Below are 17,588 nucleotides of genomic sequence, written 5' to 3' on the forward strand. Positions count from 1 at the left end.
AGCCCATTTGAGATAAACTAAACACAGCCCAGATCAGGTGAACTCTATAAATGCTCAAGTTAAATATATGTTTATTGTTAGATTGGAGGGGGAAAGCTGAGAAAGGATATAAGAACAATAAACCCTGATTGACTTTTGATCATCATAAGGTAATTGGTGATAATATGAAATGAAAATTATTAATATGCAACGTAATTATTATTAAGTAAAAAGAGTCAGATAGCAAAGTACCTGTCATCTTGAGTTTATGATATTAAGATGTTTAAAATGGTTAAAAAATATTATGAGTATTGCCTTTGTGCATACTCGTAAACATTGTACATTGTGTTGTCATTTTAATTTTACTCTAGGAAATTTGTGATAGCCTTCTGAAGCTCATTCAACAACTACAACAGTACATAGACAGAGAACTGCCAGAAGTTCAAGTAAGATTGGAAGAGGCTGTGGCACCAGAGGTATCTTTGTTGATGTCAGATGGATCCTGGCTGAAAGTAAAAAATACCGGAAGAATGTCAATTAGTGCTTTATTGACTGTGCAGAGTCATTCAACTATGTGGATCATAACAAATTACGGCTCCTTCGCCGACCCTCCACCCTCCCCGGCATCATGTCCTTCTCCAAGGAACAGCCCCTCCTAGCAGCATGCCTCAAATATGCAAGATGAAGCCTCATCATTCTTGCCTCCAACGTGCACTCTGGCTGCACCTTCTCCAAGAAATATCTGTTTGTACTTTTGGCTGTCCATGGGATGGTCAGTGTTTTTCTCCAACACTACAGCTCAAAGACATCAACTCTTCTAGCATCCTAATCCATTGCCCCAGATGCTCTTTGGAAGGAAAATGGGCAGTCTCCTCCTATGCAATTTACTGCCTCTGAAAATCTGCTGGACGGTGAGCTATGAGTCCATTCTGACTTGATAGTGCTTAACAACAACAACAACGATATATCTTGGTGTAAATTTACTTGATTGGAGATTTTTGTGACTCTTGGATTTGTGAATGTGTGTACTTCATTAGACTGGGGAAATAGTCTGCTCTTATTTCTTCAGATATTCTGCCTGTCTTGTTCTTATCTCCTCCTCAAATTCTCATGTCTATTAAATCTCTTGTCCCACAGTTCCATTAAACTGTGTTCGGTCGTCTTTGCTGCTCTTTGTCCATCAGTATTTTTAATGATTTTATTCTCTGATTTGTTGATTATTTCTTCTACAAATCTCTTGGTAAGGCTTTCTGTTGTGTTTCTAATTTATTATCTCTTTCCATAGATTGTCTCTTCTGTTGTTATTCTTAGGTGCCATTGAGTTGTCTCCATCTTACAGTGACCCTGTGTGCAGCAGAACTAAACCCTGCCTGATCTTACACCATCTGACAGTTGCTGCTGTGTTTGAGTCAGTTGTAGCCACTGGGTCATTTCATCTCACTGAGGATAGATCCTTTTGTTCTTGCAATGTTTTCCTTATTTCTTGTCTCTTTTACCTTAACCATTTACTTATGTTTAATATTGTATTCTGGATTTTCATTATGCAAGCATCCCTAGATGTGCTCTCACTACCTTTATCATGTTCATTTATATGCCTTGTGATTTTTTTGTTGGTGCATCAGAATTCCCAAGAGTGTTAACTTTCTCAGCTGTCCTCAGTATTTGGTGTGCTTGCCTGCACTACATTCCGTAAAAGTCTTTTTGACAAGCATTGGCTTTGCTGTTGCATACCATTTCCTCTGTCTGTGTGATGATTCTTCCTCCCTCCCTGGTTTAGCTTGGATTCAAAAGTTCCAGATCCTGGTTTCAACAGTGTTCAATATCTTCTAAGCACACCAGAGAACATGCTGTGGTCTGCCTGTCCACTAGCAGACACTATCCCTCAAATGAGAAGCTATATCCTAATCTATCTGCCCATCAGGGGTGGTAGTCTTCTACATCTGGATGTCACTTCTTTTCCTCTGATTCTGTAACCATGCTTTCCAGTGAGAAAAATCTACTTGTCACAAGCTCCCTTCTGGACTGAGTGTTATCATTTGATTTACCCAAGACTTCCCCTTTCTGCTTTGTCGGGTCTGCGTGTATCTCAACAGGCATTCAAAGGAAGAACGGGCTGACTTTTCTCTATTTCTGGAACAGGAGAGGATGTCAATCCCCAGAAGCATCTCAGAAAGATCTAGTTCATTGATTTCTAAGCCCCAGAATCCCTGTGGTGGTGAGGTGGACAGTTTCCTCCTGGGTGACCCTCCTCCTGGCTTCTTTGTGAAGAACATTCCATGTGAGCACTTTTCAGACCAGAATCCAGGTAGTGAAGGAGTCTTCACTCTTTGATGAGTCTCCAAGGAAAGTCTGCCTTATTGCTATTCTGACAGCCTATCCTATAATACACTGACTGTGGGCACCACCTCTGCTGAAGATAATTATGTTCTCGCACACAAGAAGCTTGGTCATCAGCCTTCAGCACTGATCCTCAGGGGGCAATGAATAGGCCCAAAGCATCCCCCGTAGAGGTCTGTCCTTTTTGTTTCTTAAGCCTCGGCTCTGGGGTGAGAAGGAAGACACTAACTATGGAAAATAGAAGCAGACTGCACTGCAGGGATTTTCTGGAGCAGTTTGCAATAGGCTGGCAATTAAAAGCTAGGCAGTAGGGAAGGAGTTACCATGCTCTGGTCAGATCCCAATGGAAATCTGCTCTACTGCTGTCAGAACCTTCCTGGTAGATTGTTGGCTGTCCCCACTCAGGACATCTGCTTCCTTGCACATGTCAGCTTCAGTCCACAGTCCCCTATGCCAACTGGAAATGTGAGTTGTTGTTGTTGTTATGTGCTGTCAAGTCAACTAAGACTCATAGTGACCCTATGCACAATAGCTCTGAACCCTGCCCTGTTCTGAGCCAATCTCACTGTCTCTGACATACCATCCCGCCTACCCGAGTTACTATGTCAATCCAGCACCAGGATCTTCCTCTCTTGCGCTCTTCCTCCATCCTTCCAAGTATGATGTCCTGCTCTGAGGACTGATCCCTCCTGGCCACGTGCCCAAAGTATGTGAGATGGAGCTTAAAAATCCTTGCCTCCACACAAATGGAGATTTGCACACCAATGTTTGTAGCCACATTATTCACCATCCCAAGAACATGAAAAAAGCCCCAGATGGCCGATCATAATGGAACAGATTGAGACATAGTGGTACAGTCACACGATAGACTACTATGTAGCATGCAGGAGCAATGATTTTGAAAGTCACTACCTAACCTGGGAGAGACTGAAGAGCATTTTGCTATGTGAATTAATTCTATCCCCAAAGGACATATGCTGTATAAAACCATTATTGTTGAAGTAGAAAGATAACTGGTAAAACGTGTATGAGAATCCAAGAGCAGGGGATAGAAGCAGAGGGAAGAGGATGGGTAGGGTAAGGGGAATCATAGGGTCACACAAGTTGATGGGTGGAGGGAAGGGTAGGTAAAGGAAAATGGAAAGATCTAGTGTGAAAATCAAGGTATATGAACTTGTGTATAAGTAAACCAGTATAAAATACAAATTTTATGAAAAACAAACAAACAAACAAAAAATCCTTTCCTCCAAAGGGCAACTTGATTGACTCTCTCCAGGACAGACCTGTTTGTATGTTCTATACTCTACTCCAGCGTCACAACTCAAAGGTACCTATTCTTCCTCTGCCATCTCTAGTCATTATCCTATCCTCTGATGCATAGCAAGTCATTGCAAAGATCATGGCCTGCATCAGGCACACCTTAATCTCTAGACTGACATTGTTGCTCTTTAGCACTCTGGAGATCCCTGCATCCCTGACAGCAGATTTTCCTAATACAATTAGCCTTTTGATTTCCTAACTGCTGATATCAAGAGTGTTGATTGTGGAACCAAGCAAACTGAAGCTGTCAACAATCTCAATCTCTTCACCAGTTATCATGGTGCTGCCCACTGGTCCAGTGGTGAGAATCTTTGTTTTCTTGATGTTGAGCTTTAATCTATATTAAAAACTACACACCTTGACCTTCTGCAAGCAATAATATCAGGGTGGGGGCGAGGTTATCTCACTTACAATTGGATCCCACAAACGTCTCTTCTGTAATATGTTCACTGTGAGTATAGTATCCACCCAAGATGCCTTAGCACATAGTAGCATGGATGGCAGTTGTTAACACTGACCAGGAGAGGGAACAGACAGACAAGAAATGACTCTCCAAGAGGTATTTCTTTTTTCTTTTAGAGACCTGAGCTATGGGCGCACAGGAAGCAGGTGAAAGTGGACTCCCTTTCAAGGGCCTTCTGTAGCAATTCGTAGCCGACTTGCAGCCAGCCTAGTCTGTGTTGGGGATGTGATGACATACTCCAAACAGACACATAGGGAATCTGCGTGGTTTTAGAACAGAAGTTTGGAATCTCATCTCTTTGTACGGGCTGAGAGTATAGTTGTTAGGGAAATTGGCTCTTTTGCTAAGACTGTTTTCCTGGTTCACAGGAGCCAGTGGTCCACATGCCTGGAAAGAAAGATGAAGATGGTGAGAAAGCTATTTTCCTACCATATGTGACTCATTGTGGATTAATGGATTCTTGCCTGTCTGTAATGTCTGTTGTTTTCCTCTTCTCCCCTAATTTAGTGTCCCTCAATGTGAAGGAACTGTTTTATTGTGTTTGTGAAGGAGGGTCAGAATAATGATCTATTTACACTGCCATCTTCCCAGCATCCTCCACCGTTTCTTTATATGAACCATACTGGTGGGTAACCAAGGGGTCAATGAGGAAGATGACTCTTTGTAGAATTATTCAAGTGAAGAAATTAAAAAAGCAACAGTAGAGTCAGAACATCCTCATTTTGCAACTCCCAGTGAATCAATGGACTAAGACACCGAATGTCACCAACTTCTCAAAGAGAAGGCCAGATGTGATGTGTTACAGAACCCAGCATCTGAGCCCGATCAAGTCTGTGAATCAGCTTCTCATCTGCAGGAAACACAGTAGACAGAGGAACATGTTGAACTTCACCATGAGTGTACATTCAGCAAAATCCATAGTGTGAGACACTGTGAAAGTCCAATAACCCAGCTTCTTCAAGAGTCATTTTGTTGGCGGCAGGGATTGTATAACAATGAAAGAATTTTTCTTTTACATTTCAAAGAGAAGAACAAACTGGGGAGGGGGAGGGGTGGGCCGGGAGAAAAGTGCAACAATGAATGAATAGAAATCCAAAGTCTCTTTAAATTTTCATTAAAATTAATAATAATAAAAAATACATAAAGGGGGGAAAGAGCTGAGAAGGAAAAAAAAGTCATTTAGAGGAAAGGAACCAGGATGGTGGGGAATTCTGCATGTGATCAAGACTAAATCATAATGTGAGCATGATGATAACTCACTGTTGTGTCAATTCCAACTCATAGTGCTCCTCCATTGGGCTTCTGAAGCTGTAAATGTGTGTGTGTGTGTGTGTGTGTGTGTGTGTGTGTGTGCGTGTGCGCGCGCACCCGTGAGAGAGAGAGAACTTTTATTTTATTTAGATTAGCTATCTGGACTCAGGTTAGATAATCCCAATTTTGTTGGCAACATCCAAAGCATCATAATCAGGAGCAAGTCGAACATAGGCCTTCTTCTCTCCATCAGGCCTAATCAAAGTGTTGACATTAGCCACATCAATGTCATAGAGCTTCTTCACAGCTTGTTTGATTTGATGCTTGTTGGCCTTGACATTCACAATGAACACAAATGTGTTATTATCTTCTGTCTTCTTCATGGCTGACTCAGTGGTCAGGGGAAACTGGATGTTGGCATAGTGGTCAGGCCTTTTTCTCCTGTGGGCACTCCTCTGGGGGTATTGAGGCTGTCGTCGGAGTCTCAGCGTCTTAGGCCGACAGAAAGTGGGTGATGTGTGGCTCTTCCTTTTGTGTGTGTGTGGTTATGAATGCTCTTCAGGATTGCATTCTTGGCCTTTGACACATTTACTTTGGCTTCATTTTGGGAGGAGCAGGGCATTCCTTCTTCGCTTGTGGTGCTATCTTGGTAAAAAGGCAAAGCTGTAAATCTTAAAGGGAAGAGATTAACCCTCTCTCTCCTGAGGGGCCATTGATGAACTCTAGCTGCAGGAGACACAGTGAGTGGCCTTTGGCCAGGAGCAAAACATGATGCCAACTATGTCACCAAAGTTACTGACTTATAACTGCCCCTCCAGGAGGTTTTCAGAGGTTGCAAACTGCGTGGGAGGAGAGCCTCCATCTTTTCCTTGCAGAGCAACTGGTGGATTCAAACTGAGTGCCTTTGGCTCGGTGCAACTCCTTATCATTAAGCCACCAGAGATCTCTTGGTAGATGTAGGGGGTGGCAACAGTGTCTTCCAATAGTGATATGTCTTAAAAAGTTGTGAGGAATAATAAAGGCAAACTGGTATGTGATTTGTCTGTGACCTTTAGAATACTGCTAGCAAATCCAAGTTTTCACAAACACATGAACTAGGAAGCTGATTTGACACACACTGGATTTTTTATCCATGAGCCAATTTTTACCCTTTGCTGCGTCACACTAGGAAGGCTGGTGAAAAAAGCCACACACTGGCATCCTTCCTTTCCTTACCAACCAGAGTGGCCTTGTGGCTGAAGTCTGCCAGTGAGAGAGAAAGGGCTGGGAGGCTTTTGGGAGAGAGACTTTTTGTTTCCAAGAGCCAGGCAGAAGAGGAGAGTTCATGGAGGTCATACCTCCCACTTCCTCCCAGCTTTGAACAAGGGTATGATGCTTGGCGTTGTGGCAGGCATCTTGTGACCATGAGGCAATATGCTTGAGGACAAAGGGCAAATTTCTGCTAGATGAAAAAGTGGAAAGAGTAGACAGATACATAGAAAAGAATTGGGTCCTGGACCATTCCACTGAGCCAATAAAACAGCCACGGAGCTGCTTGTTTCCGGGCTTCATGTTTTCAAGAAATCATCATTTTAAGTAACTGTCAGTCAGGGGTTCAGCTACCTTTGCAGTTGCAAACACTCCTAACTGATCCATCTGGTGTTCTTCTACACTCTTGACAGATGGAGAACAGAGGACTCTAAAGAGACAGGATTTCCCTGGGGTCTCACGACGATGAGGGGCAGGGACAGAATTAGATGCGGCTTCTTGGGCTCACCCACCCTTGCTTGTTATTGAGATCACTCTTCCGGGAGGCAAGATTGAAGGGTGTTTTCTGTTGGAGTGGACCTAATGCCTCGCTGCTGCCGAAGAGGTTGATCTATTGTGGACCACACTCCCTCCTGGTCCTCCTCCTCCTCACACCGTGGATTATTCTCTCCTCTCCACTCTATCTCTCATCTCTTTCTCTCAACTGAACTTCCCAGACATCATTAAATGAGCACAGAACACCCTCATCCCTTTTGTTTTTAACTTTTTGTTTTGCAATAATGTCAAACTTATGGACACATAGCCAGGGTTAATACAAAGAGCTAGTTTCTTGACCAGGATTTTCAGCATTTTTCAACCCTTGCGCCCTCTCTCTTCTTCTCTTCCTCTAGCTCTCTCTCCCTATTATTTTTCAAACTTTTTGAAACTTGCAGACAGTATGCCCTTTCACTCCTAAGTACTTCAGCATGTATTTCCTAAGAACAAGACAGTTTCTTATATAACCCCAGTGCATTTGTCAAGTTCAGGAAACAAAACATTAGCACAATATTATCTTACCATCAATCTAAGGATTATTTAACCAACGGCCCCTATTACAATTTTGTGCACAGACCCAATAGTATCTATAAATTACTTTCTTCTTTTTGCCATTCCAGGATCCAATCCAGGATCACGTGTTCTACTTGATTATCATGTCTTTTCCGATTCCTTTAATGTGAAACAGTACCTTTGACTTTCTGTCAAAAGAAAGGGTACAGATCAGTCATTGTTTTATTTTAAAAGTTCAGGCCCATTGTTTTACAGATCAGTCGTCAGTGTGGGTTTGCCTGATGCTGCTTTGTGTCTAGGGTTTTTTTTTCTATAATTATATTTTATTAATTTTCATAAACATTTACAGAGATTTTGGGTTTCCATTCATTCATTGTTGCACTATTCTCTCTACCCTCCTCCCAGTTTGTTCTTGTCCAAATGCCACAGTGCTTGTCAAAGCCAGTTCTGATTAATCTTCTTTGTCAGTGTGTCCTTTGCCATTCCCTATCACTCCTCCCTGAGAGAGACTTCACCCTGAGTCATAAGGAAAAGGGGATGGCGTATTCTCTTAGCTACTTCCTGCTGAAAAGGGACGCTGTGGGTTTCAGGGTGAAGATCTTCTCTCACTACTCTAAAGGGCCCCTTTGGCAGTAGGAAACACATAGACTATTATGGAGATTGATTTTGGAATTTAGATGCACTCTTATTGATTGTGCTTGGCCGTACATGTTCATATACTTGAAGATGTATCATGGGCGTGTTGCAACCTAGAAGACACAAATTTGACTAACAAGTTATATATGTGTCTAGGTTTTGGTTATATATTTTGGGCATGGGGATATCAAAGAATCAATACTGTATCTTCCCATCTTTGTAGACATGGTGGGCAAGAGTGGAAGGGGAGTCTTGCAGGCTTTATTCAGAATTAAGGCACAGAATACTTGAGTTTTGTTGTCTGGAGGTGTCATCAAGTCAACGATGACTCATGGTGACCCTACAAACAACAGAACAAAACCTTGCCCCTTCCTGTGTCATTTTAACAGTCTCTGCCATGCTCAATCTAGCTCAACCATATGCCCAAAATATTCTAGACAAAGTGTCAGCCCCTTTGCTTCTCAGAAGCACTCTCCAAGACAAATGTATTTGTTCTTTTGGAAATTCATGGGGTACTTGCTACCTACTCTTCACTGACAACACAATCCAAAGCCATCAAGTCTTCTTTGGTCTTCCTTATTCATTGTTCCACTTTCACATGCATAGGAAGCCATGGAAAAGGCCATGGCTTGGGTGAGGACCACCTTAGTCTTTAACTTGACCTTCTTGCTTTTCAGGACTTTGGAGAAGTCTTTGACGACAGATTTCCCTCAATGCAGCACATCTTTTAATTCCTTGACTGCTGCTACCATGGATACCAATTTTGGATCCAATTAAAGTGAAATGCTTGACAACTTCAGACTTTTCTGTGTGTTAAGCATAACAGAATTTTTCTTCCAGTTAAGAAGGCTGGAGGGAGGTCAGCCCAGGATGGATTCAGTGGTCCGGTGATGCACTTGAAGACACCCACCCCCAGGCTCTTCCAGTCCTGAGCCTCATCCTGAGCCATTATGCGTCTATCCCCTGGTCTTGTGATGGCTTCTGTGGCTCCAGATATCACATACTCACTGCAGCAATAACCAGAAAACAGGCTTTCCTTCCAACAGGGAAGCACAATCTTCCCAGAAGCCCCCTGCAGATTTCAATGTGTATCTTGTTGGTTGGAACCGTCTTACATAGTAATCATTAGCTACAAAACACATTCAGGAATTAAGTCTTCAGCAAAGGACAATGGAATAGCTGTGTTTGTCTTAAATGGACTGAGATTCCTCCCCTGGGGGCTAAGTACAAACCGAAGTGGCAAAGGAAGTTTTGCAGGTGACTTCTTTTCATTCTCCTGTGAAAGAGTAGACTATAGTTTAGACAATTCTGGAACAGAAAAAGGAGAACACAGCATCAGAGGGGAAAACTGTGTTGGTGGTGTAATGTCCTCAGCGTGCTTTGCTGTAACCAAAAGGCTCTGCTTTTCTCATGGTTTGAATCTACCACTGGCTCCTCAGGAGAAGAAGAGACAGTCTCTTCCTGTTAAGATTTATAGCCTCAGAAAATGTTATTATTATTAGGTGCTGTCAAGTCGAGCACAACTTATAGTGAATGTATGAACAATAGATCTGAACCCTGTCCTGTCCTGTGCCAACCTCACAATCTCTAACACACTCAAGCCCATTGCTCCAGCCACCTGGTTGAGGGTTTTCCTCCCCTTCGCCATCTCTCCACCTTTCCAAGCATGATGACTGTCTCCAAAGAACAGCCTCTTCCAGAAACATGCCCAAGGTATGTGAGACGCAGCTTCACCATCCTTGCTTCCAAGGAGCACGATGGCTGCACCTTCTCCAAGATGCTTCTGTTTGTTCTTTTGGCAGTCCACGAGATATTCAGTACTCACCTCCCACGCCACAACTCAAGGGCATCAATGTTTCTTCTGTCATCCTTATTTATTGGCCAGCTCTCAGATGCACAGCAAATGATTAAAATGATCCTCGATGAAATGTATTGGCACAGTGACCGTAGCAATAGGGACAGGTGGTTTAGAGATGGAGAGGTTGGCTAAGATTAGGGCAGGGCTCAGAACTGTGCTTCACAGAGTCACTGTGAATTGTAGATGATGTTACAACACACAACAACAATGAATCGGGATCAACTTGACAGCAGTAAATTATATTGCTGCAACCTTATCAACAGCTGCCCTGAATTCTGCCCTATCCTTTGCCCTTTCCAAGGAATAGCCTGGTGTAGCTGCATGTCTAAAGTATGAAAGATGAAGTTTCACCATCTTTACCTCCAAGGAGCACTCTGGCTGCACTTTTTCTAAGACAAAGCTCTTTGTTTTCTTGGCAGTCCATGGGATATTCAGTACTCTTTTCTAGCACCATAACTCAAAGACGTAAATTATTCTTCTGTCATCCTTATTCATTGTCTAGCTCTCTGATGCATAGCAGGTGATTGAGAAGACCATGGCCTGAATTTTGCTCACCTTCATCTTCAAACTAACATCATTGCTCTTCAGCATTTTGGAGAGGTCCTTGTAGCAGGTTGGTAAATAGATATTTTCATTTCAGAGCACTTACTAGAGACCCCACCCCTGGCCTGGGCCTCATTTCTCATCTGGTCCCCAGGAAGTCCTAGCACATGACTACTGTGAATGAGAGAGAGCTAGATTTGTAATTATATTTAATTTAAATTCAGTAGCTACTTGAAGGTAAACTTACCATATCATATTGACAAGTGTTCACCCACATTTCCCCTGGCATTTTATTGGTTGGGTACTTCATGAAAAACCTTGTAGGAAACTTAAAATCCTCTAGAATTTCATTCGGAGAAAGCGGGGGATTATCAGGAGTTCCTGAGCAGGGTAAGGATCAACAACTGACGTAGCTCAAACAGAATCGCACATTCTAGTTTGTTCAGGGACCACCCCACCACTTTCAATTTCTCAAGAAAAACGTCTCTCTACAACCCTTTGAGCTGTGGTGTGGGGAGAGAGTATTGACTATCTCATGAAATGCCAAGAGAACAAACAGATATGTTTTGTAGAAGACAGAGCAGTCCTTAGAAACAAGGCTAGTGAAACTTCTTGAATACTTTGGGCACGTTGCTAGGAGAGGGTGTTCCTCACAGAAAGGCATCATGCTTGAAAAGGTGGAGGGACGGCCAAGGAGAGGACAACCCTCAAGCAAAGACTACCTCCTGTTTTGTTTTTAACAACCCTCTCGTGGAGATCTAACAGGTAAAAATCAGTCCACTAACTTGGGCTGCAATTCTTTTCTTTTTTTTACTTACTGCTTGAGCCACTCCATGCCTTATTATTAAGAACTCTGGTGTCTCGTGACTAAGACGCCCATTCTGTCTTCTTGCTCCAGAGCTCTTTGCCTGGTTGCCAAAGCTATATTGAACCTGACTGACAGTTCGGTCTCTCCTTCCACTCAATCAGGTATCTTTCCACTTCCTTCCACAGCTGCTGTTCTTTTTTTTTTAAATTATTATTACTATTTTTTATGTGTGTACTGTCAAATCGGATCTGACTGGTACAGGAGATGATTGTTCCTCCTTCTTCAGCAGAGCATCTGGTGGATTTGAACCGTGCATCTCTGTGATTGCAGTGCAGCTTCTTGCCAGTAGGCCACCAGAGCTCGCCAGCTGCTGTTCTTTATTAAGCATTTTCCACACAGTCTTAGTGTCTGTTTGCACAGAACCCAGTTATATTCATTCTCAGACCAAGCGTTGACTCCTCTATCTCAACTTCCCATTAGATCTATATGTTGTTATGCAAGTAAGTCCTCTAGGTATGAGATCTGCAGACCAGACAGAGTGATGAAGGGTAGTCTCTATTAGGACGCAGGCATCCACAGCCCTTTTATCGTGGGTGAATCGTGCTAGCTTGTGTGGCATTAACGTGGTGCTTTCTCCCTGAGCCAAGAGAGTTTAAGGCACCTCGTTGTTTCTTCCTACTCAAAACAATGGGTGGTGGCTTCTGTCACCTCATTATACATGTTACTTATTTGTTATTAGTCTGTTTCTCCCACTAACTTGGAAGGTCCGGCTTTCCTTGAGGATAAGGAATATCTTACTCATCTCTGCACCCCCGGTAACTGGCACAGAGAAGGCACCAATAATTGTGTGCTGAAGAAATGCCCTACGTCTCATTTCCTCCCTGGGACTGTGAAGCCCTGATGATAGGAGTCATGCCTTATTCCTCTTTGGTACGTCAAGGTCTAGCAATGGCCACACAAAGTGCTAATTAATGCTTATTGGTTAGAAGGCTGGATGCCAGAGACCAGACTCTCAGGAGCAGACTCATTCACTCTTTACCTTAAAATAGAAACCAACTCCTAGTTGACCCTCCAATGGGTTTTCAGAGATGATAAATCACCTGGGAGGCGATTGCTCATCTTTCTCCCTCAGATTTACTGATGGATCCAAACCACCAGAGAGATACAGGTTTGGGGTTGGCAGTGCAGCCTTCTCCGGAGTAAGACAGTAGGGCAGAGGGAGAGCATGAATGCTCAAGTGAGGCATCTCGTGAAGGAGGAGAAGGCACAGCCTCTCCTTCCTTTCATCAGTCCCTCTCATTGAGGTCTTCCTCTCTCCTTCGCTCACTCTCCACTTGTACAAGCATCATGTCATTTTTCCAGAGGTGGGCCCCTCAGGTAATATGCTCAAGTCTCGCCATCATGGCCTCTAACTTGGAAGGAGCATTCGGGCTGCCCTTCTTCTAATATATTTTTTTTGCTGTTGTTCTTTTGGTAGCCCATGATATATTCCATCCTCTTTGTTTACCAGCAGCACCACGATTTAAAGGCATCAGTTCTTTAGTCTTCCTCATTCATTGTCTGAATTTCCACGCATATAAAACTACTGAAAATACCATGACGTGGATCAGGCACACCTTAGCCTTTACACTGACACCCCACTCTCTAGCACTTTAAAGAGGTCTTTGGCAGCAGCTTTCCCCAATGCCCTACATCTTTGGATGTCTTTTGGCTGCAGCTTCCATTAGTACTGATTGTGGATCCAGATAAAATGAAACCATTGACAATATCAGTCTTGCCTCCATTTATCAGGGTGCTGTCTTTTGATCCAGTTGTGATCCAGTAATTTTCTTTAAATTGAGGTGTAATCCATAATGAAAGCTGCATTTTAAAAAAATCTTACTCAATATGTGCTTCAAATACCACTTTACTTTCAGGTTTCTTCACTTTCCGACGAATCAGAGGCCCGGGGAATAGCCTTAGAGCGTGCATTGTCAGTGAGGCGATATTGCCCCTACTCAAACTCAAGCTCATTGCCATCAAGTCGGAACCAACTCACAGCTGACCCTCCAGTGGATTTTTGGAGGCTCTGACCAGCCCAGGAGATCGCTCATCTTTCTCTCATGAGGTTGCTCATGAATTCGAACCATCAGAGTGGACTTAGCAGCATAACTCCTAATGGACTCTATCACCCGGCCTCCCTGACAGCACCCCCTTATTATTTTTGTTGTTGTTGTTATGTACTATCGAGTTGTAACCAACTAATAATTGACCCTCCAGCAGATCTTCAGAGGTTGTGACTCTCACAGGAGGACACTGCCCATCTTTCTCCCTCAGAGCAGCTGGTAGATTTGAACCATATGCCTTTGGGTTGGCAGTGCAACTCCTTACCACTGGATCACCAGAGCTCCCTGACAGCACGACTTAAGGAGGGACATGTATTTGTTTAGGACTGGGGTGGGGGGGACAGGGGGGATAGGGTATTGAAATCTGAGATAGATAGGCTGTCTTTCTGTGGTATTAAGATTTCATGGTGGCAACCCAGTTAGGGGAAAGAGTGCTTGAAAAGGGACAATAAAGGAATAAAGGTTGAGGTACCCCTGCCTTAAATTAACCATGGTTCACCTCTGAGTTTGGAGTCTACCTTCTCTGAAACACTTGTGTCTACAGAGGAGAACTGAAGACAGGGCAAAACCAGAGCGCAGGGGGCAAGAAGAGGGGACGCCTGTGGTCTAGGCAACCATCAGTGATCACTGTTGGGAACCTCTCTTTCCCTGGAGTTGCCAAGGTAGATGGGATCATGGAGATGCTAAAATGGAGCAAGACAGCCCTAAATCCAGTCTGTCTTTTGTATTTAAGTCTGCTTGAGCTAGACATCCTCCATTTGTCATTCAACAATATCGACCTTTTGCAAGAAGCAGGTGGACCAGAGGTTGATGGTGGGGAGTTGACAGTTCCCTGGGCATCCAACACCAGGGGACTGAGCAAGGAAATCATGGAGGATGCCCACGGTGGCAGGTGATTTCAGAAGTTCGGGGGTGGGAACTGGATTATGAACCTTATTTTTTGGGGGGGAGGGAAGACGCACAATGATACTATTAGCATATGTTGTTGTTATGTGCTGTTGGGTTGGGACCAACTCATAGCTGACCCTCCAGCAGGTTTTGCAGAGGCTGTAAATCATACAGTCAACTAGATCTGTCTTGGAGAGGCTGAAACCAGGTTTCTCCATGGAGGCTAGGATTTTGAAGCCCCATCTCATGTACTTTGGGCATGTGGCCTAGAGGGACCAGACCTTGGAGAAGGACATCATGCTTGGACGGGCGGAGAGACAACATAGGAGAGACTCCCGTTGAGATGGATTGATACAGTAACTGGGAGTATGGGGGTAGGTGTACTGGAGTCAGTGAGACTGGCTCAGAATAGGGCAGAACTCAGAGCTGTTGTACATAGGTCGCTATGAGTCTCAGGTGACTCAATGGCACACAACAACAACAACAAATTACACAGGAGGAGATTGCCCATCTTTCTCCCAAGGAGTCGCTGGTGGATTTGAACCACCTGCCTTTGTATTGTCCAAGCAACTCCTTAACCAGTAGTCCCCAATGCTCAAATGACATATATGCAGATTAGAACAGAAAAATGCACAACACTGCATATTTTCCAAGGACACGTGTGTATTTATACAAATGCCTTAGAGGAGGTGATGGGGCTGGGGAAGGAGAGAAGTGGGAGGGGTGCATGAAAGGGATAAATCATCACACAAGGGAGGGACCTGTCTCTGGCTGGTGAAGAAAATCCAGCCATGGCTGAGTGATCAGCCCAACCCTTTGTGCCTGACATGTTGTAAATGAATGGCAAATGTAATCGACTGCTAATTGAAATGTTGGTTGTTCAGATACAACTGGAAATGCCTTGGAAGAAAGGCCTGGTGACCTGCTTTTAAGAAGCCACAGCCATGAAGACTCCCTGGAGCTCAGCTCCGTTGTGCAGCACACGAGGTCTTCACGAGCTGGAATTGCTTTGACAACAATAGATTTGGTTTGGGTTTAGTTTACTGCCTCTGGTGTCCAATCAGAAGGGAAAATGGGAAGTGGACATGGCATTTGGGGACCAACGAACAGCTCTGTGTGGCTGCAGGGTAGAGGGTAGGAAGAAAGCAGAAGATGCAGCTGGAAACTTGAGCCCCTTGCATGGCCCCGTGCTGGCAAGCTCTGTGGTCAGCGGGTTGCCCTCCGCTATGTGGACCATGGGGAGTTTTGGAAAGTTTGGGAGCTGGAGAATCATCTGATCCGAGTTAGGCTTTTGGAAGGTCACTCTTTCAGCTGTGAAGAGTTGGCCCAGGGTGGGAAAGGAGGTGGAGGGATGCTCTTAAAGTAGTACTTAGTAGGGGAAAAGAAATGGGATCTGACAGCACGTTTCAGTGCATTGTTCAGCTGGGAAATGCTGACCGGGAGACTTTGGGCCCCTTCATTCTTTCACTACACAGTTATCTCAAAACTCAAGGCAGGAGGGATGCCTGGTAACCTCAGATGGTGATGATCATTAGGTGTTCCGGGCTAAATTCCTGGCGTGAATGTTGTTATCAAACCCTTGCAGCACCCCAGAAAGCAGGAGCTGTGATCATCACTCCTGTAGACACAAGGGACAGGAAACTACAGATCTCCTCTCATGCACCCACCCCTTCACGGAGAGAGCCGGCTGACCCACTCCCCCTTCCTATTTATTTTCTGTTTTCCAGTTTAATTTGGGGCATATTTTTTCTATTTGAAGTTATTTGCTGGCAGTAGACTGCAGTACTCAAAGAGACAAAAATACCCAGCGTCTTTTTAATGAAGAACAGGAGACACTCCCTTAGGGAGAAAGGCAAAGAACAGCCCCAGGCTGGCAGAGCAAGGTGGGGAGAAGAGCTGTGGCTGGGAGAAAGGCAAGATGTCCAGGGGGGAGTAAGACCGTGGTGGGGTGCAGGAGGAGACAGGCCGCTCCCCTCGCTCTGGCACCACAGTCCCAGCGTCCTCCCTCAGGGGACCTCAGACTTCTTTCCTTACACACAGAAGCAGAAAGCATGTGCAAAGGTATTACCAGACAGATTCAAGAGTTGGCCAGCTTAAAACACAGATTCCTAGCACAGAGCTGCTAGATCATTCGGTCAAAGACTAGACTCATGTATCTGCATTTGTAGCTACTCCAGGTGAATCTGATTTGCTGCCAGGATCAACCTGATGATGTAGGGAGATCTGGTAGATTAGTGGTAAGGAGTTTCACTGCCAACCCAAAAGAAGGAAGTTCACATCCACCAGCTGCTCTGAGGAAAAAAGATAAGACAATCTCCTCCCATGAGATTTATAGCCTCTAAAAACCCTCTGGAGTTGGGGGGGGGGCGACTGAGAAAGATGGGATAAATTATGTATACTGCATTGAACAGATGAGAGAGAGTACTGTTTAAGAGGAATATGCGATTAGGTATTATTGTCATGACGGAGTCCAGAACGAAGGCTGCACAGTGGAGTGGACTTGGGGGGAAGGATTGTAAAACAATGAAAGAATTTTTCTTTTCTTTTTCAAAGAGAAGAACGAACAGGAGGGGAGGGGTAGACAGGGAGAAAAGTGCAACAATGAATGAATGGAAATCCAAAATATCTGTAAATTTTCATTAACATTAATAATAATGATAATAAAAATGCAAAAAAAAAAAACAACAAACAAACCCACAACCCTCTGGAGCACCAGCTGTGTGTCAGTTCTGACTCAATGACACATAACAACAACAGCGGGACTCTGGGTTGTCCCCATGTCTGTATCCTCTTTAAAGAAGAACTCATTTTCCTTCTTCCTGCAGATCGCCGCGCTATGATGTATGAGCTTGATTTTGAGGTTGCTCTCTGCTTCTCTCTGACGGTTTAACTTCCTTGTCATCAAGTCTTACAGTTCAGTGTAGCAAGATCCCCTCTTTCTCCTGTGAAGCTGCCAGGGAGCAGGCATTCCTCTCCTGCTTCTTCAGTGTCTGAGAATCATGGAGGTGCCATTTCATGGACTTTCAAGCTGAGAGTTTGGTGGCGGTGATGAGAAATCACAAAGACAATGAAAAATCATGCATAGTCCCCTCCCAGAGGAGTCCG

This window comes from Elephantulus edwardii, unplaced genomic scaffold (assembly GCF_000299155.1).
Source record: "Elephantulus edwardii isolate Elephantulus edwardi_28Jun2011 unplaced genomic scaffold, EleEdw1.0 scaffold00015, whole genome shotgun sequence".
Lineage (NCBI taxonomy): Eukaryota > Metazoa > Chordata > Mammalia > Macroscelidea > Macroscelididae > Elephantulus > Elephantulus edwardii.